Genomic DNA, 27,947 nt, shown 5'->3' on the forward strand with positions numbered 1-27,947 from the left:
TCTTGGGGATCTGAGGTAGATTCTGTTGGAGGGGAAGTGGCACAGTGGACCTGTGTTGGAGTCAGGTTATCCTTCTAAAAAGTAAAGCCCAGGATTTCTGGGGGCTGCTCCCAGCCTGCAGACCAGGCCCGGTAGCTTCTCAGCATGACAGAGGAGGAGGGCTGGGGCTAGGGTGAGGCAAGCAGGAGCCCAGGGTGTACGGTGCAAGGAGACAGCCACCCTCGGCTTGTGCAGGTCCCAGCAGGGCCGGCGCCCTGGGTGCCTGGCTTGCTCACCTTGCCCCAGCCCTGCAGACAAGGCCCCTCACCACCTGGCGCCTGTCTGCTCCCCACCTCTTTCCTCTCCTCTCTTTCCTTTGCTTTCTGTGCTCTGAGCATAGTCACCGGGCACCGACAGGCCCACCCCTTCAGGGCTCTGTGCCCTCTCTGCTTAGTCACCTGCCAATCTCCACCCGTCCCCTCAAATATCCCTTCCTGACTTCCAAGGAGCTCGCCTCCTCGTCTCTGCTGTTCTGCCAAAGCACACGTACCACACGCCGTATCAGAGCCAGGCTTCGCATCGGAAGGGAATCGAGCGTGTGTTTGCACCGTTCTCCACACCCAGCCTCTGGATTCTCTGAGGGCAGACACGATGCCTTTTCCGTCTTTGTCTGGTCACCAACTTGGTCATCACTTGGCACAAAGTTGGCACAAGAACGAAGGAACGATTGACCCCATGCTCTAGTTACTTTACTTCAAGACGCGTGTGAAGAAACATTTCATCCCCTCTTTAGCGGTGAGAAAGGCGTCCCGAGCCGGGTCTTCTGAGCGTCGCGCTGTAGTGCGCCAGGGCGTCTGAGCCTCGGCCCTAGTGGCATTTGTGAGGGGACGTTTTCCCGTGCACCGTAGGGTGTTTAGCAGCACCCCTGGCCTTCCCCACTAGACGCCAACAGCACTCATCCCCCGTTGTGGTAACCCAGAATGGCTCTAGATATTGCCCAAGAGGCCTTGCGGGGGCAAAATCATCCCCCTGGTGAGGAACCCCTCCACTACCCTGCTCTGTAAGCCATGAGCTTGATCCAAATGCAGCCCCTAAGCTGACATCCCCGGGCACCCCTCTCTCAGGAGAGAGGTGCATCTGCCCACTCTGTCATGGGATGGCGAGATGCTCAGTTGTGGTCCTGACTGTGTCTTCGGTTGGGTTCCCCAGAAGCAAACCTGACAAGAGGATTCGCGTGCAAGGAGTTTATTTGGGAGCTCATCCCGAGAGACACCGGTCAGGGGAAGGGCAGCTCAGTCAGGGATGGGGAAGAAGGTGATCAAAGGCACGGTCATGAGCAGAAGGCCGCTGTGGACAACCGGTCCCTGCTGGGGCCCTTTGGGAGACAGTACGGAGCAAGCTCAGGTTGTTCTACCCTAGAGGCAAGGAAGCTGGGCTGTTTCTCCATCCACTCCTCTCTCTCATTTGACTGACGACAGTCCTGAGGGCATTATTTCCCATCACTCTGGGTTGCCACATGTGAGAGCCACCCATGCTCCTGTGGCCTGGGTGCCCTCAGAGAGAGCGTCAGGAGTGCTTGCAGTAATACTCAGTCCTCGTGTACAGGATGGCAAGTACCTCGGGGAGATGGGCAGGGCCCCGGCAGCATGGGCTACACCTGTGGCTGAAGAGCCATGGAAGAATGCGGCCATTCACTCTCGGTGATGGAGACAGTGTGCTCCGTAATATAGGTGGGCGTGTGGAGACGTGAAATTGTACTCCATCCAAGTGAACGGGGCGATTTCACGTGAGGTTTTTGTCAGCTACTACAGCCCACGATGCCAACAGTGGAGAGTGTGGCCCACGCCTTACTCTTCCCCGGGAGGACCCCCGAGGCAGTCTGGCCACACGTGCGCTGGGTGAGGCTCTGTCCCTGGCTGTGCGTGTGTTCCGGTGAGCTTTAGCTGGCCAGACAGTGCTTACCATGGCTCAGCACGCCCTGCCCTTGAGCTCCCTAATTGCCTGCTCTTTCCACAGCATGAGGTTTTTTGAAAATGTTCTCAGTGCACACCATCTTTGGAGCCTTCTGAGCACATCAACGAGCACGCTGGTGATTCTAAGGAGTCCAGCTGCTGCCGTCCCCTACGGCAGCTCGACAGAGATGCACATGCTGAGAAAACCCATGGCCAGAAAAGACATGCTAGAGGAGGCAGAGAACTGAATTAATTACAAGATAATTAACCTAATTTACAGTAGTCAACTGGTTTGTTACACATTCACTGAGTGGAGCATGAAATTTGTTTTAGTTATAATATACATAGAGTAACAGTTACCATTTTCAGTGTACAGTTCCGGGAGTTTTGAAAAATTTTGTCAACCATGCAGCTGTCATGCAACTGTTCCGTCATGCAAAAAAATTCCCTCGTCCATATATGGAGTCAATTCCTCCCTCACCCAGATTTCCTAGCAACCATCAATGTTTTTGTGCCTATATATCACCTTTTCCAGAATGTCACATAAATAGAGTCATAAGTCATATAGCTTTGGGAACCGGCTTCCTTAACATACCTACATTTAAGGCTCATCCATGTTGTTTCTTTTATTATTAGTTTGTTCCTTCTTATTGCTGCATAGTATTCCATCGTGTGGTGGTACCAGCGTTTGCTTACCCATTTAACAGTTAAAAGATATTCTGGTCGTTTCCACTTTGGGGTGATTATGAACAAAGTCAGTATAAACATTTGCAAATAAGATTTCCTGTGAACATAAGTTTTCATTTCACTTGCGTAAATATCCAGGCATGGCAATGTTGGGTCACGTGGTAAGTGTGCATTTAACTTTATAAGAAACAGTCAAACTGTTTTTTAAAGTGGTTGTACCATTTTGTGTCCCCAACAGCAATGTTTAGAGTCTCGGCCACATCCTTGCCAGCACTTGGTATTGACAAGTTCGTTTTGTTTAAAAGCATTCTAATAGGTGTCTAGTGTATTTCATTGTGGTTTTAGCTTCCATTTCCCTAATGACTAGTGATACTGAGTACCATTTCCTGAGCTTATTTCCATTTATATGTTTGTTGATGTGTTTCTTCAAATAGTTTGCCTATTCTTTATTGGGTTGTTTTCTTATCATTGAGGTTTGAGAGTCCTTATACGATCTGGATACAAGTCGTTTAGGAGATACGTGTTTTGCAAACATTTTCTCCCAGTCTGTAGCTTGTCTTTTCATTCTCCTAACAGTGCCTTTTGAAGAGCAGAATTTCTTAATTTTTACGAAGTCCAATTGATCACTTTTTTCTTTTCTAGGTTATGCTTTTTGTATCAGATCTAAGTAATCTTTGCCTAACCCAAGGTCACAAAGCTATTCTCCTGGGACTTCCCTGGTGGTGCAGTGGATAAGACTCTGTGCTCCTAATACAGGGGGCCCAGGTTTGATCCCTGGTCAGGGAACTAGATCCCACGTGCATACTGCAACTTGAGTTCGCATGCCACAACTAAGGAGCTCGCCTGCCACACCTAAGACCCCAGGCAACCAAATAAATATTTTATTTTTTAAAAAGGGTATTCTCCTATTTTCTTCTAGATATTTTATAGCAGTAAGCTTTATATTTAGGTTTATTATCCACTTTGAGTTCATTTTTGTATAAGGTGTCAGGTATAAGTCAAGGTTCATTTTTTACATATGGATGTCCAAGTGTCCCAGTATCATTTGTTGAAGAGATTGTCCTTTCACCGTTGAACTGCCTTCCCACCTTTGCAAAAAATCAATTGACCATATATGTGAAGCCCTATTTCTGAACTGTCAATTCTGGTCCACTGATCTATTTGTCTATCTCTGTGCCAATACCACTGTGTCTTAATTACGGTAGCTTTATAATAAATTTTGACACCAGGTAGTGATAAAGCTCCAACTTTGTTCTTCTTTTGCACAGTAATTTTGGCAATCCTAGTCCTTTTGTCTTTTCATACATTTTAGAATCATCTTGCCAATTTCTACAGATTGTCAGGTCTAAACTGTAGTTCCACTAATTATCTGTGTGCCCTTGAGCAAGTTACTTGATTCTCTTGTGCCCCTGTTTCTTCATTTATAAATTGGGTTGTTGATGATGATGATGGCTACTTCGTTTAATTGTTTTGAAGTTTAAGTGACATAACCCATATACACCGTATCCGTAGAAAAATGCCTGGGACATAGTGAGAACTCATTAACGGTTAGCCATTTTTTGCCTCACCACCACCCTTCCGATTGCCTTTTCTTTTATTTCTTTAAGACAGTGGGGCCCCATGGTGAGGACAATGGACTGGAATAGGGTGAGACTGATGGCAGGAAAAACAGGTTTGGAAGTGACTGCAATATCCCAGTGGCAACTGATGAGGTCAATGTTAGTGAAGATGTGAAGGAAATACTTGAATCACTTCTCAGGTAGATTGAGCAGGGCTTGATAAGTAATTGGTTATAGGAGTTGAAAACAAGGAAAGTTGAATTTGACTCAGAATCGCTAGCTTTAAGAGATTGAGTGGCTTGTGGCAACTTATATGGTATCACATATAATTCACAATCTTTTGGGGGGGTCAAGACTGTAGCAAGTTGGGGAATGGTGGCCTTCTTTAGACTGTAAACTGCCACAAGAGCAGGGACTGCTATTTTTGCTCACTACTGCTTACCTACGGCATAGCTACAATGCCTTGCTAGGTACTCACAGTAGACAGAATAATGCGCCCCCCCAGAGATGTCCAATCCTACTCTTTGGAACCAGTGACTATGTTACCTTCCAGTGCAAAAGAGACTTTGAGGGTATGATTAAGCTATGGAGCCTGAGATGAGGATAGTATCCTTGACCCTCTGGGTGGGCCCAATATAATCACATGGGTCCTTCTAGGGGAAGGAGGGAGGGAGGAAAGTCAGAGAGAGAGAGAGAGAGAGAGAGGAGATTGAAAGACGCTTCGCTGCTGGCCTTGAAGATGGAAGAAAGAGCTATAAGCCAAGGAATGCAGATGGCCTCTAGGAGTTGGAAAAGGCCAGGAAACAAATCTTCCCTAGAGTCTCCAAAAAGGAATGCAGCTTTGTCAACACCTTAATTTTTTCTTAGTGAGATCGATTTCAGACTTCTGCATTCCAGAAATATAAGATTATACATTTGCGTTGTTTTAAGCCACTACATTTGTGGTAATTTATTATAGCAGCACTAGAAAATGAATATATGTTTTATGTGATAGACAGTGTTGAGAAATCGTGAAGACCTGTATACTGCTGCCTGTAGTTTACTGAATCCAGGTTTGTAGAACCTCATGCCTCTCTAACAGGAGTACCACCTGGCTGTCTAATATCTGATTAAAATCGAGGGGGGAAAAAGATGTACGAAAAAGATGCATGCAGCCTTTCCCAGAATATCTACTGTCATCCTTTAATTTTATAAAATGCTTTGTTTCCAAGATCCCAAATGTCAGAAACAAGTAAGAGGCTTAGCGTCTTTGGGGAACGCAGAACGAACCCAACCAGAACAATATAGTGGTAGGAACTCAGGCTCTGAAACCAGGAAAAACCAAAACCAAGAGGCATATTTTGCTAACGGGGTTGTTTCCGAGTGTGCTTCTCCCAGGCCACTGCTGATTGCATCGTGGAGGAAGAGGCCACCAGCTCCCCATTTTCCTCTCAGAGGACTGCAGGGGAATGTTCCATTTCTGCAGGCCTTTTGGCCTGGTCACTTTCTCAGCACATACACTGCCAACCCCTTTCTGACCTCAGTTCACAGTTTACACTCAACAAATCCAGCTCCCTGCCCTGGGTGTAACCAGAGACAGGGATAACCCCATGACGTAAACCTAGATTATGTAAACTGAGTTTTTAATGTAAACAGAGATCACCTGTTCTTTAGCTCTGTTTAGCTTTATAGAATTACAATGGCTAACAGTTATTGAGTGCTCGCTGTGTACGGAGTGTCTGCATGCCTTAATCTCTCAAAGCCTACTATAGTCTCAGTTTTACAGATGAGGAAATAGAGACCCAGAAGGTTTTAAAACTCGTCAAAGCTCAAATAATTAGAGCAAATCCAGGAATATATATGGTTTTTCCTAGAAGACAAACTTTATCTTTCCCCTGAAATTAAAATGTGCTGCCTAGAAGACTTTGGGCTTCCTAACATTTATATGGAAAATGGCAGATACTCTATCTAGCAAGGACTTTAGGAATCATAGCATCTATTTTTTTCCCTATTTCTAATTCTTCCCAAGGTGAAGCATTTATTCAGGTGAGGCTTACAGTCCATCAGAGCCTCAATTAGCAGAACTTCAAGACACTGGAAAGGGGAACATCACAAGAAAATGAGCAGATCCAAAATGTATTCATTCCCAGGAGACTTATAATGAAAACAACATTGAGGATCAGGATCTGGAAGCAAAGCAAGATCGGCATCATCATACAAAAACTCAGTTACAGGGCTTCCCTGGTGGCGCAGTGGTTGAGAGTCCGCCTGCCGAGGCAGGGGACACGGGTTCGTGCCCCAGTCCGGGAAGATTCCACATGCCGCGGAGCCGCTGGGCCCGTGAGCCATGGCCACTGAGCCTGCGCGTCCGGAGCCTGTGCTCCGCAGTGGGAGAGGCCACAGCAGTGAGAGGCCCGCGTACCGCAAAAAACCCCTCCCCCCCAAAAAAACCTCAGTTACATCCACTATACCATACCTGCTGAGGTCAGAAAGTGGGTTCCTGCTACCACTTGGAAGCCTTTCCAAGGACAAGGGCTAAAACCAAAACCTTTCTCATGGGAACCTACTGTATAGCATGGGGAACTCTGTTCAATACTCTGTAATGACCTATATGGGAATAGAATCTAAAAAAGAGTGTATAGATGTACATGTATGACTGATTCACACTGCTGTAGAGCAGAGACTAATACAACATTGTAAATCAACTAGACTCCAATAAAAAATTAATTAAAAAAAAAAACCTTTTTCATTATCCACAACGCTCTAATCCCTAAGCCAGTCCATAGATTGCATGTTTTTACAAGAATTACCAAATATAGCTCAGAAAATGGAAAGTATGCTTGGTGCTCAGAAAAATAAAAATATATTTGTGTATATATATATATATATATGTGTGTATATATTTTACAATTTTATAAATGCTAAAACTCCATATTTAAATATTATTTAAATAGCATATTTAATGCTATTTAATAGGTTTTGGTATATATATAATGTTAATTTTTGGTAACAGGTTTTGGTATATATAATGTTAATATTTATATAATACATGTATATATTAAAATTATGTGTATATTCAAGGTCACCACATTACCTTACCCAAAGAAGTCCCTATAGACAAAGTACCTCCGACTTAGTCATCCTACATTTTGAAAAGAGTAAAAACTTAATATATTTTTAAAAGAAAAAAAATTGTCATCAGATCCATTTTAATATGGCTGACTAATGTTACTAAATATATAACACTGTCTAATACTAAATTACAGTTGAAATGCATTACTAAGAAAAGATGATAACCCCAACTATAATTTTAGTTTTGTCATATATAAAAGCTAGATACGACTCCCGGCCTACATTTTTCTGGAAATATCGTTCGTTATCTGTTCATCTGTCTCAGAGAGTCAATGCCTTGTGCCATCGCCATTTTGATAACAATCTAGTGTCTACAAGGCCAAGGTATGAAGGTATCGTCTCTTGTAAGAACCTCTCACATCCGGTGTGACACTTAAACTCTAAGTGTAACCCAAGCCTTAGCTCCTCCCTACTCTCTTCAAATGTGATGTTCTTTTCTATTACATTTGGAGAAAAAGGGGTTTGTCATCTGACTGCTCCAGAGTCATTCAGTCGGCACCTCCTTTTCTGCTTTGCGAGCTCCTGCTCGGGGCCACCCCAGGCAGCCTTTCCCTCCCCTGTAACGATGCTGTCATGGAGCACGGAGGGTGGGCCACATGCTCTATGGTGGCCTGCCCTCCATTCCCCCACGACGGCAGGTGAGAATGTGTTTAAGACTTTACTGACCAGCTGGGGATAACTTATTGGTATTACAGGGTAGAAAGTACTTTTTAACTGGATGCTAAATATGAATTCTCTCATAGTGCAAAGGAAAAGAACAAAGGACATTAAACACTTCATTGAGGAGGGTGGGGTCCTTGTGACGGGACATCCCAGTTCTCGGCCTTGCTGCCAGGCCCACTCTCCTCTGACCCTTCCAGAGAGAGAGAAGGAGCCCCCTTCTTCAAATGTGTTCAGTGTACAGTTTTCACTCCATTACAGGAAAACTCCACTCACTCTCCTCAGGGGTTAGCACTGTGCTGGGTGGATCATCTTCTGTGGTGGGCACTCTTTGGGCCCCATCCAGGCTCCTCTCCAGGCTTCTGTGTGCTTTTGCTTCTAATGGTCTAAAGTTGAGACTCTTTGATCTGCTTTAAAGAGCCAGGGACAGGCAGGCACAGGAATGTGAAAGCCCAGCTCCCTGGCCTGAAGTTGGGACAAACTCAGAAGCGTGACACACTCCAGAGCTCCCCAGCAGGGTCAGGCTGAGGCTGGCTCTTCACCTGAGATCACACCCTCAGGGTTCCTCCCCTTCCCAGTCCCCTGCTTCTCTCACCCCTTTAAAGGTCTCCCTGGAAGCACTTACTTTAAAAAAATCACTCTCATACGAATCCTCACCTCAGGGTCTTCTTCTCGGGAACCAACCTAAAGCAGCACCTTTCTACCCATTTTTAAGTGTAGTCAAAGGCTCCATAATTCTCAGGCAGTACATTCCCAAAGTGCAGCAGAACAGCCCAGGGTCTCTGGTGTGATAAGTCAAATCCTTTTGAGTTCTCTCCCCAACAGTGTGGGATGAAACTGCGCCACTTTACCGCTCCAGTCCCCAGTGGGTAAATGCTGGGCAAAATAAACATCTGTCCCAAGGACAAAAAAATCATTCTCAGCAACAAAGTTAAATCCAATTAAAGAGGACAAACTTTCCCCAAAGCAATACAACTTGCAAAGAGGTGCTCTACCCAAAATTAGATTCTGTAATTGGCCAAGCTGATTCTCTTCCCTTCTTCTACCTCCTGCCCGGTTGCCAACCATACATAGGAAGTAAGTCCACCGCGTGCTGTTGTGAAAGAACAAGCCATCTACGCTGAGAGCCATTTTTAGTAATACAACGACTCCACAGGGGCTTTGACAAAAAACGTCTCTTTTCTCTGGTCCAGTGATTCTCAAACTATGGTGCCAGGACCACCAGCAGCAGCATCTGGGAACTGGTTAGAAGCACAAATGCTCTGACCCCCGCCTGACACCTAGTGAATCAGAAGCTCTGGGGTTGGAAGCCCTCCAGGAATTCTGAGGCATGCTCGAAGCTGAGAACCACTGCTTCGGTCAAGTCAGGCATCTTCTGTCTTTAATCTCTGTAAATATTTTTTCAAATTCTCAGGAGAGAAAGTAGGATTGGCTGTTACTAAGGAGTTTCAATCCTCGATGCAATCATCTATGGCAAGGAGAAAGGATGAGTAGAATGAGGGGAACTCTGAGAACAAAGAAGCCTCCGTGAACTACTGCATCCACCATTATTCACTGGTCTAGGAGTCATGGAAGAAGTCATCTATGATGTACTAGAATACAATGGATCAGGTCAGCCAAATATAGAGGTCTTCATGACAGTGATTTTGAAAAATGGAAACAAAGCAAGTTTCTCTGCTTCAGACTGTTTAGCAGTGCCTAATATTGAGATGAGCGCTCCTCTAGTGTGTTCTTATAACGTGACTGAATTACCCCATTAGTGTACATACTGTCAAAATTGCTTACTTTTTTTTGTCCCTATACTGGAAGCATCTCAAAGACAGGGACTATTTCTTGTTCACCTCTGCATCTCTAATGACTGTACCACAGTTAGGTGATCAATAAACATTTCTTACATGTTGAATAAGTAAAAAGAAACGAGGCATCAAAATAATGTAGTCAATTCCTAACTAGAGGAAAGCCCTGGGATTAGGATTGAGGGTTAGGTTCTTCCATTTACATAAGTGACTCAAGGCAGCTCTAAACGAAATCCAGGTAGACCCAGAAGTACTTTGTGGTAAAGTGGTAGGGTAGGGTGACAACAGTGGAAACATTTTACAAAGGAAAGGTCCTTTTTTGTTTTTTGGTTTTGGTGCTTGCAGAGTGTAAACTCTTTCCTCCCCTACCCAGTTCTATTGAGATATAATCAACATACAGCACTGTATATGTTTAAGGTATATAGCACAGTGATTTGATTCACATATATTGTGAAATTATTGCCAGAGCTGGCCAGGTCTTTGCTCAAAACCCACCAACCACTGCCTTTAGCAGGACTTAACATAATCTTTAAATTAAAGGGTCCAGAGATAAGAAAGGAAGCTACAAAAACAAACAAACAAAAAACACATCGAGATGGAACCAGCTGGGACCAAGACAGCAACGAATCTGACCTCCAACAGACCCTGAGTCTCATTATTTGCTGATTTTACTACATTAGCATATTTAAATGACACGCCTACTGGTGGCCACGACCAGACATTAAGGATCAAAAAAGGATACAAAGGGAGTGGCACCCACTCCCTTGGAAAAAGCCCTGCCCCTTCCCCAGTAGACTAATGCATATGCCTCCCCACCACTGGCCTCACTCCTCCTCCCTGTGTCTTCACTCTTTAAAATTAAATCCCTCTCACCAGGTGGGCAAGAAGATGACCTGTGAACTTAGTTCCCCTTCTCCATTCTTTGGCCACTGAATAAAGCTTGTGCTGAGTCGATCTCAGCTCAGTTTTGTTATTACTCGGCTGCTCTAACCTGAGCGGAAAAAGAACCCTCCCCTGCCGAAGCAGAGAGCCTTGACCCAGGATAGGACCTGAGCAGGGTCCATACGACAATAATTTTAGTTAACATCCATCATCTCAAATAGGTACAAAAGAAAAAAAGAACCCTTAGGATTTACTCTTAACAACTTTCCTATATACCACACAGCAGTGTTAACTATAGTCATCATGTTGTACCTTACATCCCTAGTACTTATCTACCTTATAACTGCAAGTTTGTACCTCTTGACCACCTTCCTCCAACTCCCCCTCCCCTCATCCCCCACTCTGGTAACCACATATTTGATATCTTTTTCTATGAGTTTAGGGTTGTTTGTTTGTTGTTTGTTTTAGATACCACATATAAGTGAAATCGTACAGTATTTGTCTTTCTCTGTCTGGCTTATTTCACCTAGCATAATACCCTCCAGTTCCATCCATGTTGTTGCAAATGGCAGGATTTCATTCTTGTTCACGGCTGAATAATATCCCATTGTGCATATATATACCACAACTTCTTTATCCATGCATCTGTTCATGGACTAGAAAGGTCTTTAATTGGAATCTTAAATTGCTTTTGCCTCACAAAGGAGAGGCCTGTGGTTGCTTTTCAGACCCCAGAAAATAACATTTTTTCCATTAAAATCTATTGTTTTACTGTAAGGAATTTATGCTATTTCCTGGGCTCTCAAACCCTTTGTGAAGCTCCAACCATTTGGAGGACAGGGCAAGTTTTGAGGGGAGGGATGTGAAATCGGAAGACTGAGTATAAAAGGGCTGGGGGGAGCAGAGCAAACATAAAGAAAAGTGGGTTTGGGTGGGGTGCTCGAGACCTTTGCCAAGCAAATACGTTGGGGAGGGGGAGATGGGGAATGTCATCTGGTTTTTTAGAAAGGGGGTTTTAAGTTAAGGACCATTTATTTTAAGAGGCATAAACGTAAAACTACAATTTAAATCGCCTTCCAGGAGTGAAGACATACAACTAATTCATAAGCAGAAGGGGATCAGAAAATGCCACACCTGTGGGGGACCTCCTTGGTGGCCCAGCGGCTAAGACTCCGCGCTCCCAATGCAGGGGGCCCAGGTTCCATCCCTGGTCAGGGAACTAGATCCCACAGGCCGCAACTAAGAGTTCGCATTCTGCAACTAAAAATCCCGCGTGCCACAACTAAGACCTGGCACAGCCAAATAAATAAATATTAAAAATAAAAAGAAAATGCCACCCCTAAATATGCCACCTTGACATAAGGATTATTTTGAGCTAAAGGCAGTTAAGAAGCAACAAATGCAGAAAGAACTCTCTGCCCTCTTCCTATCTGCCTAGAAGCAGAGCACAAATTTCTCCTTGTAAAAGTGTTCCCACTCCCCTCTCCCACACCAGGAAGAGGAAAACCACCATTATCACCTGAGACAGAACCTCAGTCCCAAGTTGGGTCCGCATAACAAACCTTACTAAACAGCTTTTATCTTCCACTTGTTTCTCCCATATATTTTACCTGCCCACAATTTACTGCCCCTGGAATCCCAAACCCCTTGTTCTTTGTCTTATCACTTCTCCACAAACTTATCACCCCTTGTTAAAATGGAATATAAGCCCCTGGATCTAAGTGCCTGCTGGGGTCTTTACTTCCTTTTCTGTGAGGCCCTCATGTGCATATGTAATAAACCTTTTCTCCTGTCAATGTCTATTGTCAGTTTAATTAGCAGGCCCCAGCTACTGAACATAAAAGCATATAGGAAAAGTTTCTCTCTCCCTGCAATATTTTCTTGGGTCCTAAAGAAACAGCTTTTATCTTAAGATGTGGAAAAGAACAACTTTCGTTTTTTTCCACAAGTTTTGGATTTTGTCTTCCTCTCTTTTGTTGTATGTGTTCATCTTGGTGGTTTCCTTGATTTTTCCAGTCAGTGATATCTGCATGATTCAGATCATCCCAGGCTTCCCTGTACCCAACCTTTGAGGTAACTGATGATAAAGGAAATATAAAGACTTTGAGACATAGTTTTTTTTTGTTTTTTTTTGCCACACCATGCGGCATGTGGGATCTTAGTTCCCCGACCAGGGATTGGACCCGCGCCCCCTGCACTGGAAGTGTGGAGTCTTAACCGCTAGATCGCCAGGGAAGTTCTGAGACATAGTATTAAGGTGAATTTACTTCTGAACAAGAGAAACAAGAACAAGGGAAACCTGATCGAACACAGCAGGATTAAGTCCTATGGGATGGAGTCTTCAAACTAACTATCAAATAATAATTCAGAGACAATTAAAGTATTGAGGATTTACTTATATTTAGGGACTACACAAGGGAGTACAGCTCCCATGGAGACCCTCTCAGACCAAAAGCAAGGGTGGGACTTATAAAAATCAAACCGAGAAAGTTTCATAAAGGATGACTGGTTGAACAAGACCAAGTTTGTCAGTTCAAGATTGGTTCATTGTAATGAAGCCGGGCACAGGCCATTTACGGAACCCCAAGTCTGGTTGTGGTTTTTAGGAACTGTGTTTACCCATCAAGTCTGTTATGTTGACCCCAGATATGCAGTTGAGTTATACATAGGCTGCAAAAAGTCACAGTTGCATCATGAAGCCATTTTTCTGCTGATTTGGACCAGTTTTCCAGTAAGTGGCTGCTCGGTTCCTATTAGTGGGGCCCTGACCACGCACTGCCTTGCAATTTCTCATACCCTCGTGGCTCAGGATTCTGCAAACTTCCTACTTTGCTAAACCCAGGGTTTGTCACTGTGACCAGGAACATCTCCATAATTAAAAGTTGATGGTGACAGACATTCTTCGCTTGACCAAACTTCAGTCAGGCTCTTGAACCTTCTCCTAGGCCCATCTGCACACTTTCTTGTAGAACCTATTTTTGGCAAGAACCCTGCTCAATCAGTTTAACCAGAACTCCCTCCCCTGGATATCTGATCGCCCTCAATATATGATCAGGTTCCTCATCCTCCACCATCCCCCAGGTAACGTCTGACCACCCTGCCTTGTTTTCAGTAAAGAATCCTATTAGGTCAGTTGAGTTAGAACCCCCCCCCCACCCTTACCCCTGATGTTTTCTCTTGGTAATTTTCTATCCACTGACCTTCCACCCTGCTCCTTGGCTATAAATTCCCACTTGCCCATGCCATATGTGGAGTGGAATCCCATCTCTCTCCTCCAGCGGGCCCTATACCTATCCTGAGGGTCTGCAATATACTTTTCTTTAACAATGATTCATATCTGAAGGGAGAATATATTAAGTGGACAAGGTAGAAAAGAATGTATCTGTGTTGGGAGGTACCCAAGACCACCCCTAGGTTTGATTATTCACTAGAACTCACAGAACTTTTTTTTATTGGAAGCTGGTTTTTTAACTGGAGGCTGGTCACGCAGGCAGCCTCTGTCTAGCAGGTATAAAAATTCTCGATTCTCGGAAGGAAAGCAGGTGTTCAGCATAAACCATGTTGTTCGTACAGTGCAGGCACAGTGAGCTAGTCTTATCAGCTAAGAGTGGGAACTCTCTCCACAATCGAAGTTTCCAGATGCCATTCAACAGCCAGCCTAAGCAGGCCTTTAGCAGGCAACCTAAGCAGGCTTTCCAAAGGACTGCAGTCAGGCCTGCTATGTGAACTCTTTTCCGCACATATCCTCATTTGAAATCATTCTTTATCACGTTCAACTGTTTTATTTAGGGCACCATGGACAACATAAATATTTCTATAAAAGATTTATCAATCTTAAGGAAGATATCTACTTCTCCACTTAAGTTTCACAAAGATTTTGCTCCCTGGATTAATTTTTTCTGTCAGATCTCCCAGACAAGGGATCAGCAAATTATGGCCTGTGGGCTAAATACAGCTTGCCCTTGCTTTTGTAAATAAAGTTTTATTGGAACGCAGCCATGCCCATCCATTTATATATTGTTTACAGCTGCTTTTACACTAGAAGGGCAGGCTAGGATAGTTGTGACAGAGATTGTATGGGCCTCAAAGCCTAAAATATTTACTATCTGGTCCTTCAGAGAGGAAGTTTGCTAACCCCCATCCTAGACCATAAGAAGTGCAAATGATCAGCTTTCTTTTAATACTCTCAAGTATGTTCTTCAAAATATGTATTTCCTGTTTTGACTATAGTGTTCATCTAATAAGGAGAAAACATTGAGAATAAGACCATTAGACGGGCATTAAGTCTTGGGATGGTTTTCTCCATCTAAGTAGTTTACTTCTGCCCAGTACACAGAATTGTCACAATAATGGCTAAAATGTTCTAAGAAAAAGTGTTCTCCAATAATACAAAGAATTGTTGCTATATTTATTTTTTTATTATTATTTTATAGCACCAGGCTTCAGAGTGCTGGAAGAAATCTGATATTGGAGAAAGTGACCCCTTCTCTTGGTTTCGGAAATTCCCTAGTGATCATTTATGGGCTTTAAGACAGTTGGTTTAAAATAATTTCTCTGAAGGCAATTTTCAGAGGAGAGGGTAGGCTGTTCCTTGAAGTCTTACCACTCATCCTGATCAAGCTTGGGATGTACAAACCCTACGGTCAACCTCACATTGTTTTGGATGGAATAGAGCTGAAAGCAGTTTCTAAATGTCCCCGCCTCAAGGATATTATACGGACAAGATTTACTGATAGACAAAGAAAGAGAAAACCAGACCAAAACAGTTATTGTGAATTTCAGGAGACCAGCTGTCCATGGACGTCGAAATTCTGCACAGGAAGTTTAGGGTTAAAAGTGCAATAATCGGGCTTCCCTGGTGGCGCAGTGGTTGAGAGTCCGCCCGCCGATGCAGGGGACACGGGTTCGTGCCCCGGTCTGGGAGGATCCCACATGCCGCGGAGCGGCTGGGCCTGTGAGCCATGGCCGCTGAGCCTGTGCACCCGGAGCCTGTGCTCCGCAACGGGAGAGGCCACGACAGTGAGAGGCCCACGTACTGAAAAAAAAAAAAAAAGAAAAAAAAAGGGCAATAATCATTTCTAACTGCGCTGGGGCTTGTAGAGGCAGGAATTTGTAGAGGGGTCATTCCAACACCCAGAGCAGCTCTCAAGTGGTACTACCCTTGAGTCTCCCTCATGTGGGAAGACAAGATGAGGCCCAGGAACTCTCCAAGCTCTAGACACAGAAGCAAATCTCTCTTCAACAGGGGTCTGCTGCAGAATGGATAACAGGGGGCCGAGACCACAGGTGATGGGAGTGACTCTGAGAAGTCCATAATCAAGGTGAACGAAAGGAAGATACAGAACCTTCTCACGCACTTCTAGCAACCTAGGCAAAAACACTGAATTGCAGAAGCAGCCCTATCTGATATTCATTCATTCATTCATCCGTATTCATCCACTCAGGAAATATTGATTATGTGGTATGTGCTAAATGCTAGGTGCTGAGTAAAAACTGCAGCTTACAGTATAGTGGAGGAGGCGGACATGAAATAAATAGGCGCAGTATAACGTAATGGTTAGTAGAGTGACTTCAAACTACTCGGGTTCAAATTCCAGCTCTGCCACTTGCTATTCTGAGCAAGTTCACTTAACCTCTCTGGGACTCAGTTTTCTCATCTATTAAGTAGGATTAATAATAATACCGACCCTCTTTGAGATGAACCAACTGTAACTGCACACAACGTGGGTGAATGTTGAATGAAAGAAGCCAAACACAAGGGTACACACTGTATGACTCCATTTACGTAAAGTTCAAAAAGAGGGAAAATGAAATCTATGGGGTCAAAAGTCAGGATAGTGGTTACCTGAAGGAGACATGAGGGGGACTCCGGGGTTCAGGTAATACTGTGTTTCTTCTTTGTCTGCTGGTTACACGAATGTGCTCACTTTGTGAAAATTCACTGGGCTGAACATTCATGTGAACTCTTCTACATGTACATAACAGTTCCATAAAACGTTGGGAAATAACTATAGGAACAAAGCTAAAAGACAGATTTAGGGCTTCCCTGGTGGCGCAGTGGTTAAGAATCCGCCTGCCAATGCAGGGGACACGGGTTCGAGCCCTGGTCTGGGAGGATCTCACATGCCTCAGAGCAACTAAGCCCGTGCACCACAATTACTGAGCCTGTGCTCTAGAGCCCGCGAGCCACAACTACTGAGCCCGCGTGCCACAACTGCTGAAGCCCGTGCGCCTAGAGCCCGTGCTCCGCAACAAGAGAAGCCACCGCGATGAGAAGCCTGCGCACCACAACGAAGAGTAGCCCCCGCTCGCCACAACTAGAGAAAACCCGCGCACAGCGACGAAGACCCGATGCAGCCAAAAATAAATAAATACATTTATGTAAAAAAAAAGACATATTTAGGTAAAAGACAATTTTTATGCACAAACATGTCCTTTATAGTTTTATTTATCCCTATGAAAAATTAGAGACAGCCTAAAAGTCCAACAGCTTTTTAAAAGATAACCATGGTGACTGTAACAGAAAAATTCTCACAATCTATTACTAATTGACCAAAACAGAACATAGCATTTTGAACACATACTACAACTTTATTTCTGTAATCATTAAAATCTATTATTAAAAAGGAAAAATAATGAGCTCATTGGGTTGTTGGAAGGATTAAATGGGATATTACATTTCAAGTGCACAGAAGAGTACTTAGCATGTAGTAAATGCTCAGTGATGTTAACTGTTACTGTTTCTATACAAATATATAACTGCACACTGTGAGAAGAAATATAATGAAAAATGTGGTGTTATAAGAGTAGATCCAGGATCCAGGTTAGGTTTGCAAAACAAAGGATTCCTGTCATCCAGGACGCCATGATGCCGACCCAGAGCATTAACCACTAAGAGGCTTTGCACTCAGAGTCCAGAGCCACCAACCTCGGCACAGGCCACAAATGAACACCCAAACAGAAAGGACTGCAGACACTCACTGATAACAGCAATAATACAGTACATGGACATAGCTTGTTATGGTTTAAGAAGTATTTTCACACAAAAAGACTCATGTAGGTATAACAACAAACCCGTGAGGTAGATAATATTCCCAGTCCTCAGATAAAGTGACTGAGCTGTAATGACTTCTTTTTTTTTTTTTTTATTTTTGTGGTACGCGGGCCTCTCACTGTTGTGGCCTCTCCCGTTGCAGAGCACAGGCTCCGGACGCGCAGGCTCAGCGGCCATGGCTCACGGGCCCAGCCGCTCCACGGCATGTGGGATCTTCCCGGACCGGGGCACGAACCCGCGTCCCCTGCATCAGCAGGCAGACTCTCAACCACTGTGCCACCAGGGAAGCCCTGTAATGACTTCTTTAACGTAACCCAGAAAGGGGAAGTACTGAGGTTTGAGCTTCATTTGTCTATATGTCCAACTTCAAAACATGCATTTCCCCCAGTGCCCCAGACCTTCCACAATCTGGGCAGCTATAAACAGACACAGAAGAAACTCTGCATCCCGTTCCTGTCCCTTGGAATCTGGGAAGGAAAGCAGAAGAGTGCACTCTAGCCTTTCCTTCTATTGAAGGACTACTGTCTGGGAAGGAAAGAAATTGAGCCAGTCAGATCTCCTTGAACACATGCTAATGACAGACCTCCTAGCAAACACTCCAATAGTAGTAACTAGTAGGACGGTCTTTATCTATGGAATACTTTGAGGAGGATGTACTTGGTTTGTCTGGCATTGTTTGTGGTAAACAAACCTGGAACATACGTATTTATGGGGCACGGCTCCCTGGAAAATGTAAGTTATGTAACAATCAGAGTAGAAAAAATGGAGACATACCATCACCAAAGTAGCTTTCTTTTCTTGAAAGTGATGACTTTGACATTGCTTAGAGATCTTATATGTTAAATCTGACCTGGTATGTGTCTTAATGTGGCAAGAAAGGGCCAGGAAAGCTGCACTGGTAGTCCCTGACTTCCCATTGCTTTGTCTGTGCTCATTACTTGTACCCTTGAAATTATCAGTAAAGCTTGATGCTGGGTAAGATGTGTGATTCTTGTAAGTCTGATTTGCCAATTTGATCCCTGTGTTAGCTCAGAAACGATGGGTATATAGCAGTAAGTACAGCTGAATTTTTGGGGTGTCCAAGGAGCACACTCAATGTGAAAACATCTTCAGACCACAACCCTTAGGGGTTGAGCCGCATCAGGGGACACCCCAGGAGCTCCAAAGACATGAATAGCCCAAATGAGGGCAGAGTCACTCCAGATGGGGTTTCACTTCCCAAAGGGGACAGGATGATTCCACTGAGAGACAGACAGGTCTTTCTAGATGGTCACAAGTTCCTGAACCAGAACCTTAGCCCTGGAAAAGACTCAACATTATTTTTCACTACTACTCAAATCCACACCCTGGTTCACATTCCAAGTTTGCTGGTGGTACTTTAAAGACCATTTGATAGAAAAAGAAAGAAGAAATCTTTCTTCAGAAGGCTTACCTGGTCAAAAGTCACCTCTTCTACAATGTCCCTGACTGTCGTGCTTGGTTTCGATCACTTTAATTAGCAACTGGTCCCTAGGGAGACCCCCAGATACTCCTTGCATTCTTTCCTTTTGTCATAAGTAAGCCCAAGTACTACCCACAAGCTTAGACCCAGGACTACCTTGTCAATACTTCAAATACTAGGCAAATGCAGAATTTTCCATTACTCATCCATAAGCTTCTCTTACTGAAGCAGGGAAAGGAAGTCCATAGGAAGTCACCTTGTCATAGCCAATAGGTTGACGATGGCTCAGAATAAGGCAAATGTGCAATCCTCCCCACCCTACCCCTGCAAATGCACAAACAAAAGTTGTTCTTCGATCATTAGATAGAGCACAGTCTCCTGTGGAGGCATGCTGTTATTACAAACATAAACGCCTCATCTCCTTGTACGTAATCCATCTCCAGAGAGGATTCTTCTGCTCTGCTTGGAAATTAGGTCACAACTTTTAACTCAAAGCTATAGTATATGAAAGCTAGATCTTCCAGTGTGAGCATCTAAGGAGGTATCATAGTGGAGTAGGGGGGCCATAGCTGACCAGGAGGAAATGAATAAAATTATCTAAGTGGTTTCTGGTGGTTGTATCTTAGTTACTGAGCCTCATTAAAATATTTATCTGGTCAATATCTGGTCAAAGCATGCTGTGTTCTGTCTTACATGTGGGAGTAGACTCTGTCTACTTGGCTAATGGGTACAAAAGCCTGAAGGCACCAAAGTTAGGTGGAGTTTACTGGCTTTTTATAATTCTTCATTAAAAAAAAATTCCACAGGCACACAGCAGGCTGGCCGTAGGCAAAACTGAGAGAGATGAAGTATACCTTTGAATTTACCATTATTTTCTTTCTCTCCCTGAAATAGCCATTCCCCTCATACGAAAAGTATCCTTTCTCTAAATGTTACAGTCCTGAGCTCACCCCCCAAAATACCTTGCTGTGTCCCAAAGTTCTCTATCGGGTAACAGAAACTCTGAAATTGTAACCATCCACTTCATTCATTCATTAATTCACTAAACATTATTGGGCACTGTTTTGTGTCAGACATTTTAAGTTGCTGGGGACAAAAGAATGTGTAAGAAAGATCCTTCCCTTCCTTCTTCCCTGCCCACAAAATCCTATTATTTTGGCCTCATAAAAATCTTTTGGAGGGACTTCCCTGGTGGTCCAGTGAGTAAGACTCCAAGCTCCCAATGCAGGGGGCCCGGGTTTGATCCCTAGTCGGGGAACTAGATCCCGCATGCCTGCTGCAACTAAGAGTCCACGTGCCGCGACTGAGACCTGGCACAGCCTGCCTAAATAAATACATAAATAAATAAATATTTTTAAAAATCTCTTGGATTCTCTCTTCCCTTTCTACATCCCTGCCACCATCATTCTGACTCAGCCCTGGTGAACTAATATTGGATCTGCTGCAGTAGTCTTAACTACCCATCCTCTTTGCATCCTTTTCCTTCAAACCCAGTCTCCACATATGAATTAATATTCCTAAAATGTTCTTCTTGCTCCAAGCTGCCCTCAGATCCTCTATGATCTGATCCTTACCTGCCTTCCTAGATGTACCCATTCCCATTCTGTAATAGTTATGCCAATCTGCTTAGGTTCTTGGACTACACTATGGTCCTGTGCCTCTGTGCCTTACCATGTGGAAGATTTTTTGCTAACAGTTTTACTGAGATATAATTCACGTACCATACAATTCACCCACAAAAGTGTATAATCCGATGGTTTTTGGTATATCTACAAAGTTGTGTAACCATTGCCACATTGATTTTAGAACATTTTCATCAGCCCCAAGAGAAACCCCTTACCCACTGGCTGTCACTCCCCATTTCTCTCCAATCCCCTCTCAGCCCTAGGCAATCATCAATATACATTTTTTTCTCTATAGATTTGCCTGTTCTGTACATTTCACATAAATGGAATCATGTATTTAGGCTTTTGTGTCTGGTATCTTTCATTTGCATAATGATATAGCATGTATTAGTACTTTATTTCTTGTTATTGACAAATAATATTCCATTGTATGGATATACCACGTTGTATTTATTCATTCATCAGTTGATGGACATTTGGCTTCTTTCTATTTTTTGGCTATTATGAATAATGCAGCTATGAATCATTCATGTACAAATATTTGTGTGAAAATACGTCTTCAGTTGTCTTGGGTATACACAGGCATACCTTGGAGATATTGCAGGTTGGGTTCCAGACCACCACAATAAATTGAATACCACAATAAAGCGAGTCACATGAATTTTCTGGTTTCCCAGTACATATAAAAGTTATGTCTACACTATACTGTAGTCTATTAAATGCACAATAGCATTATGTCTAAAAAAATGTACATACCTTAATTGAAAAATACTTCATTGCTAAAAAACGCTAACCGTCATCTGACAACACAGGGTTGCCACAAACTTTAATTTGTAAAAAACATAGTACCTGTGAAGCGCAATAAAGCAAAGCACAATAAAATAAGGTATGCCTGTATCTTGGAGTGGAAGTGCTGGATCATACGGTAACTCCATGTTTAACCTTTTGAGGAACTAGCAGGCTGTTTTCCAAAGTAGCTATATGATCTTACATCCCCAAGAACAGTGTATGAAGGTTCCAGTTTCTCCACGATCTCACCAGCTCTTATTACTATCCGTTTTTTTGATGAGAGACATCCTAGTGGGGGTGAAGTGCTATCACACTGTGGTTTTGATTTGCATTTCCCCGATGATTAATCATGCTGAGTATCCTTCCATGTGATTATAGAGATCTTCTTTGGAGAATAGGTACCTCTCTGCTTTACACTCTTCCCTTGTCTTGAGTGCCCTCTCTCCCACCTTGGTCCCCATTCCTGGTTTGTTGAGAACTTCTACTTATCCTTCAAAATCTGGCTTAACCATCATATTCTCTCTGAGGTCTTCCTTGACTCTCCCAGGTAGAACTAGCTCCTTTGAGCCACTTGTGTATGCTCTGCAACACTTATCACCCTGTGTTTTCTAACACGTAGGAATGCCCCCACACCACAGACTTGGGGCTTGGTCATGTAACTTGCCTTAGCCAATGGAACATGGACAGTTATGACTTATACCACATCCTAATACAAGCTCTCATGCTGTTCTCGATATGGCTTTGTTCCCCTTTTTGACCTTCTGCCTTCCACCATGAGAACAGCTCCAGATAGTATCTGCTCTTCAGCTTGGGTTCCAGAATGAGAAGACACATGGAGCTAAGTTGAGCCCAACAGAGCCCAAAGGTCCCCAAATGAATTCTGCCAAATTATAGTTTTTTGCTACTCGAAGTGTGACCCAAAATGAAGCATCCACGTTTATAATATTTACAAATATTTATATTTACAAATATTCAGTGCAATGCTTCTCCTCTGAAAGAGGCTGAGAAATCTTACAAACTGATGCTTAGGAGGAATCCTGAAAAGTGATCTAGTAACACTCTTCATCTCAGATAGGCTTCACTTCAAACACGTGAGAACATTTTTAAAAAGAATTCCAGTAAAGAATAACATAGTAATACAGGAATAAATTTAATACTTAATGCACATGTGTAATGGTGGGATTCTGCTTTACATCTAACTTATTTCTTCATGCTATAGTTTAAATTATTTTCCTAAACCTTGGAGAAACGGAGGAAAACTGATCTCTGCTTCTGCGATAGAGATTTTTATCTAGGAGGTTCAACCATAAAACAGTGGTTTAAGAGATACAGGCACCCCTATGTTCATAGCAGCACTATTCACAATAGCCAAGACATGGAAACAACCTAAATGTCCAGCGACAGATGAATGGATAAAGAAGACGTGGTACATATATACAATGGAATACTACTCGGACATAAAAGAGAATGAAATATTGCCATTTGCAGCAACATGGATGGGTCTAGAGATTATCATACTAAATGAAGTAAGTCAGACAGAGAAAGACACATACCGTATATCACTTATATGTGGAATCTAAAATATGACATAAATGAACCTATCTACAAGGCAGAAACAGACTCACAGACATAGAGAACAGACCTGTAGTTGCCAAGGGGGTGGGGGAGGGATGGACTGGGAGTTTGGGGTTAGTAGATGCAAACTATTACATATAGAATGGATGGACAAGAATGTCCTACTGAATAGCACAGGGAACTATGTTCAATGTCCATAATGGAAAAGAAAATAAAAAAGAATGTGTGTGTGTGTGTATGTATGTGTGTGTATATATATATATATATATATATATATATAAAACTGAGTCACTTTGCTGTACAGCAGAAATTAACACAACATTGTAAATCAACTATACTTCAATAAAAAATAAATAAATAAAACAGTGGTTTGGAAAGAGGGAAATTTTGTCCCTCAAAGGACATTTGGCAATGTCTGGAAACATTTTCGGTTGCCACATCTGTGGGAGAGTGGTGATGGTGGAGGGTACTACTGGCATCTTGGGGGTAGAAGCCAGGGATGTTGCTAGACATCCTACAATGCATGGGACAGCCCCCATAGCAAGAACAAAATCTAGCCCCAAATGCCAATAGTTGTAAGGTTGAGAACTCCTGCTATAAACTATCAAGACTGGTGGTAAGGATGGGTGAAATGAGTCTCATTATTTTTTTTTATTACTGAAGTATATTCACACTTAACCTTTGAGACCATCCCATGGCCTCAGTTGGCTGCACTGCCAACATCAATTCCTCATCCCCACCCCCCAACTTTCCCTTCCAACAGCCATCAATTTCTCAGGGGTGGAGCATTTGAGCAAAACTAAGCCAGTAAGTACACTCCATCTCTCTATACAATGATTTGTTCACAGGTAGGCATGTGGCATGCTCTAGGCCAATCAGGGTGAATATTAGAACTGCTGCTGGAAAGGCAGCAAGTTCTCTTTCTCCTGCTAGAAGTGAAGGAAGAAAAAGGAACCTTAGGTATTGCCTGCAGCCATCTTGAGACTGCAACAGGATGCATCTTTAGGTTGAACGACTCTGCAAAAAGCAGAGTGGAGACACAAAATCCTTGCTGATGTATTTAGGCTACTGGATCAAGGCTCTCCAAAAGCCAAACTAGTCTGTAAACTTTTTGCTTGCAAGGGTTATAAATCCCTTCATTATTTAAGCCATTTTGAGTTACATTTTCTGTCACTTGCTATCAAAAGCAACCTGCTAATATAACCATCCTTAACACTTTTCTCCAAGATTGAATGTTGACAGTGATTCCAAAAGGAGGGAATGAATTAATCTAGGATGGTCAGGAGTATGTATGGTTTGAACAAACTTTGCAGGTGATTCTCACGTTCCTTTGCTTCTCTCCTCTCATCCCCAGTGCCATAGACTGAGCGTTTATGCCCCACCAAAATTCATGTTGAAACTGAATCCCCACTGAGATGGTATTTGGAGGTGGGGCCTTTGGGATATGATTAGTGCATTTATAAAAGAGACCCCCAAAGCCCCTTGGCCTCTTCTGCCACGTGAGGATATAGTGAAAAGATGGCCATCTACGAATCAAGAAGCAGGCCCTCACCAGACACCAAATCTGCCAGCCCCTTGATCTTGGACGTCCCAGCCTCCAGAACTGTAAGAAATAAATTCATGTCGTTTATAAGCCACCTGTCAACTAAAAAAATATGCACAACCTAAAAGTTGAGTGTTATGTTTTATTCGGGGGACTACTGAGGACTTCAAGCCTGGAGGCAGCATCTCAGGTAACCCTGAAAAAACTGCTCTGAGGAGGTGAGGGGGGAGCTAGGATATATAATAGTTTTGCAACGAAGGGCAGGTAGTAGGAACAAAAGATTACTGTTAATTAATGAAAGCTAGAAATCTCAAGTTAAGGAATTTAGCACTTTTCTTTGTATGGGAAGATGCAAGAGTCTGGGCTCACTGAAACCATGCCTTTGATATGCGCCTCAGCTGTCTGGGGCCAGTATCCTGTGTTTTCACATCCTGAGTTCCCTCAGGGCTCACCGTGGGGAGTGGCTGCAGTCAGGTGGCTGCTAGATGGCAGGTATTCTTTGTTTCCTTCCTGAGTTCCCTCAGGGCTCCTCAGCTCACCTCCCGGTGACTGTGACATGCTTTGTTTATCGATATGGCAGGCAGTATTTTATTTCTCACACGCAATCTATGGTATTCTGTTACAGCAGCCTGAACAGACTAAGACAGAAATTGGTACCAAGAAGTGGGGTGCTGCTATAAAAGAATACATAAAAATGTGGAAGTGGCATTGGAACACGGTAATAACTAGAGGAGTTTTGAGATGCACGCTAGAAGAAGCCTACATTTCTGTGAACGGGCTAAGACACCCGATAAGAAACATTATTTTCCTTTTTTTTTTTTTTTTTTTTGCGGAAAATCATCCCCTGGGTTTTCTTCTTTGAAATACCTGCCGCAAGGTGAAGGTGAAAATCAGGTATCACTCTAGCTCAGTGGTTCTCAATACTCGCTGCTGCACGTGGGAATGAACTGGGGAGCTTATTTTTTTTAATTGAGGTATAGTTGATGTACAATATTATGTAAGTTTCAGGTGTACAACATAGTGATTCACAATTTTTAAAGGTTATATTCCACTTATAGTTATTATAAAATATTGGCTATATTCCTTGTGCTGTATAATATATCCTTGTAGCTTACTTATTGTATACATAGTAGCTTGCGTCTCTCAATCCCCTCCCCCTATCTTGTCCTTCCTGCCTTCCCTCTCCCCACTGGTAACCAAGTTTGTTCTCTACATCTGTGAGTCTGTTTCTGTTTTGTTATATTCATTAATTTGTTTTGTTTTTTTGTTTGTTTTTTGCTGTACACGGGTCTCATCACTGTTGTGGCCTCTCCCGTTGCGGAGCACGGGCTCCGGACGCGCAGGCTCAGCGGCCATGGCTCACGGGCCCAGCCGCTCCGCGGCATGTGGGATCTTCCCGGACTGGGGCACGAACCCGTGTCCCCTGCATCGGCAGGCAGACTCTCAACCACTGCGCCACCAGGGAAGCCCCATTAATTTCTTCTGTTTTATTTTTTAAGTTCCACATATAACTGGGGAGCTTTAAAAGCTCCTAATACCCAAGCCACCTCCAGAGATTCTGATTTAATCAATCCAGTGTTTGGCTTCCTGGTCATAGAATTTTTTAAAGCTCCCCAAATGATTCTAATGTGCAGCCAGAGTTGAGATCTCCCTGGGCTTCACGCAGCATAGAATCTTATAAATGCCGTTCAACAACCTCTTTATCTGCCAGGCTGACCATTTTGTTCTTAGTCAGTGATTTTTGTGTATGGTTTTCGGAACTTTTAGACATTGTCTGAATCATAAATTTTCATTAGCTACAGATGAGACGAAATTGCATGGTTTCCCAAAAGAAAATTACTTAATACTTTATGCTTGCTTAATGTTTCTGATTAGGAAAGACCCAACATGGGAATAGAAGTTTCATATTAAAGCAAATCAATAGACCATGAGACAGAAAAATGTTCAATGAACACCTCTCTGGGCATCTTAGAGGGGTAAGTTCCTGGGCTATTAAAGACAGGAACTGTCACACATACATACACACACACACACACACACACACACACACACACACACCACTAATAACCTATTTCCTTCGGTCTAATTTATTCCCAAATATCAGAAATAGGGACTATTCCACTGGCTTCAAAACCTGTGACACTTCCTCCTCTCTCTCAGGCCCCAATGCTAGGATATTACAGATGCCACAAAACCCAGACTGATCAGGGAATTGACATTCACCACCTTGATGCAGCATAAACTTAGGGATTTTCTTCTTGCAGCTGAGGATCACACGATGTAGAAAAATAATTCCAACTGGTCACAGGATAAGAACAGTGAAGACCTCAACAGAACATTAGACCCACATTGCAGGAGGGTTATCCAGGAAGAGAAGGAACCAGAATTCTCTGGTTAAGTCTATTTCCTATTGTTCTGACAAATCCAGTTCCCATCAGAATGTTCACATGCCCCCACCTTTGACTGGACATGTGGAAACACTGTAGCATCAAGTGCTGCAGAAAACTGTTGTCTCCACCTGGAACTGCTGTGTTCTACTGAGACCAGGAACTGGTCTCCCTGTTGTTGGTTGCCTCATACTAGAAGCTGTTCCTTCCTTGCGCAGTAAGTCAGATTGCCTTGGCACCTACATCAGAAAGGCTCTAGATTCCATTCATCCAGAACGCGATAGATAGCAATGTCAGGACAGGTTGGAGAAAAGCAAAATTGGAAAATCCCTCACTTCAGCAAAATATAGGAATTGGCTGATGAGGGGAAAAAGCCAACACTTAAAGAATTTCCAAATGCCCATCATGGTAACAAATAGCTATCTGTTCTATTTCTCTTCTTTTTTCCCCCAATTTGCTGCCTTTGCGGGATCCCCTCTAAATGCTATTTTGAATTCTCTGTAGCAGTTGATAATTGAAAGTTATACACATTCTTGTGGATAGACTGAGCACCATCATAGCATGATCCAAATAGGATTCTGCTGGTTTCTGAGGTACAAGAAACATCGTTTTTATATTTCTTTTTTGAATTAACTTACTTGGAAATAATTTCAAATTCACAAGCTGTAAAAATAAACATTGTACAAAGAACCCTGTATATCCTTTACCCAGATTCACCTATTCTCCACCCCTCTCTCTTTGCAAATTTCATACGTCATGGCCCTTGATCCCTAAATATTTCTGTGTGTACTTCCTAAGAGTAGAGCTAGTCTCTTCCATAACCACAGTACAGTTACAGACTAAATGGATGCCAGACATTGGGTTCATTGTTAGCTGCTGGGTTTTTTAGAAGTAATTTTTGTAATAT

The 27,947-nt window shown here is 43.2% G+C and overlaps 1 pseudogene; it reads left to right on the plus strand.

Annotated features, from left to right (window-relative positions):
* The first annotated feature begins 1,796 nt into the window (after nucleotides 1-1,796).
* The window catches only part of LOC132513212 (ferritin light chain-like), a 30,001-nt pseudogene continuing 3,850 nt past the window's right edge, over nucleotides 1,797-27,947 (plus strand).

This window comes from Lagenorhynchus albirostris, chromosome X (assembly GCF_949774975.1).
Source record: "Lagenorhynchus albirostris chromosome X, mLagAlb1.1, whole genome shotgun sequence".
Lineage (NCBI taxonomy): Eukaryota > Metazoa > Chordata > Mammalia > Artiodactyla > Delphinidae > Lagenorhynchus > Lagenorhynchus albirostris.